The sequence below is a fragment of the Macrosteles quadrilineatus genome, unplaced genomic scaffold (assembly GCF_028750875.1).
Source record: "Macrosteles quadrilineatus isolate MER2022 unplaced genomic scaffold, UCM_ALF_1.0 Scaffold_1__1_contigs__length_201487025, whole genome shotgun sequence".
Lineage (NCBI taxonomy): Eukaryota > Metazoa > Arthropoda > Insecta > Hemiptera > Cicadellidae > Macrosteles > Macrosteles quadrilineatus.
In genome coordinates this window covers 36,596,502-36,598,343 of record NW_026542594.1, presented here as the reverse complement: position 1 = coordinate 36,598,343, position 1,842 = coordinate 36,596,502, and positions in this window count along the sequence as shown.

The window sequence follows — 1,842 nt, the reverse complement described above, 5'->3', positions numbered from 1 at the left end:
CGTTAATTGGATAGAAAAAATGTCCAATCGAATTGTGATAGTTAGAATTTGTGTTGTACTAGTGTAAAATCATTTTAGAAAATCAAACGGATACTATCAGTTAAAATACTCTTGAAGTGAGTTGGGAGTAAAATCTCTTAACTTTTCAACAGGAGAAACTTTGAATGGCCTCTTCAAGTAAGAGTTTTTTTAAACACTTAACTTTATATGAATCCTTTTTCAACTTGCATAAGTCCTGTTACTTGTTTAGTTAAGAAAAGCTCATTTGCTAATTGACTGAAGTGTTGTTGATTGAGTAAATGTTATTGTTTGAAGTGAAAAAAAATGTTCATTGTTATTAATGCATGAAATCGAAGGTATTTAATTAGGTTTTGTATATGGGATATCACTGATATTGCAGATGTTATAAGAGCTGATGAGATCATCATTTATAAATATCGATCCGCATTTGATATAGGTTGTAAATGTAAACCCAATTATCATTTTAAGCATAAACATAACACTTCAAAAGCTATTTTCTTATGCCAATATGATGTTTATGAGTAACGATATAAGGAAATTTTTTCAAAAAATATAATTTTAGCAAAATTAATTTCATTTTGTTTCTTAGCCAAATTATTCTTGGAAAGCTGTTCTAATAGCTAATCTCGTCTTCTTTGGTTAACAGGTTTACCTATGACATTGACTTACAATCAAGCAAATTGTAAGCCAATTGTCACGCTTGTATGTCAGTAAGTCGCTATCACACTCAATGCAGTTTTATGCTAGGCCTCCATAAAATCGTAATTTTTGTCTAAACCCAATGAATCCCAAAGATAAATCTACTCTTGTAAAAGCTATTTACCTTACAAGGGTAGTAATTATTTTTCCCAACCCGCAATGTTAAACTTCCCTATCCCAAGCGTGATGTAAACAACTTCTTTACTTCACGAGTGAAGTAAAGTTTCAAAAACTCACTCGGTGAAGTAATGAAACCCATTTAAATAACAAGTGCTCAACTTAAAAAATATACCTCTATGGAGCCAACGACGTTCAACGCTAGGAATCAGCAGTGCGCTTGAATTTTATTGTTATGCTTTAAAGAATTTTCCTAACCTAGCAAGATTGTAAAAGAACGTTACTGTTTGAAGATGAGTGAAATGTATAATGAAAAATATTCTACGTAACCCATGTATATTGCCGGGTCAGGTAAAATCTTGTACGTTACACGTAACTTCGACCAGGACGTTATTGAGCCATGCGAACGAGCTCATCTTGAAATTGAACGAGCATTTGACATAAAACCACATAGGACAGGACGACGTCTATCGGGCCAGCTAGTATCTTATAAACAAATAAAAATGAAAGCCCTGACTGATTGACTGACTGAATGGTTCATTACTAATTCTCCAGCTCCAGGCTAGCTAGAAGGCTGAAATCTGGTATACTCATTATTAAGTCATAAATTGGAAAGTTAAATAGTTGTTCTAATTACTTATTTAAAGGGTTTTGGTAGAGTTGTGCTAACGGATCACTTATTTTGACCTGATAAACGGTCTAATAAAAAAACAGTTAAGTTGACAGTAACCAAACAGGAAAGCGCAAATAATTAAATTACTCATAAAATATTAGAAACAAAGTTTCGTCGACAATAGTGCCCAGTGCACATGAACTAAACACAAAACCGAGCTTCAAATTTTACAATAAGACGAGAAGTCTACCTGTGTTGGTTAGTCTGTTGTAATACTGTAGTAAAAGCCTTCGATATAATAACATTCTTGTGTCTCAAATGGGACAGTACATAAGTCAGACTAAACAAAACATACAACGAGCAAAACTTAATAATTAAACATCTCACAATCT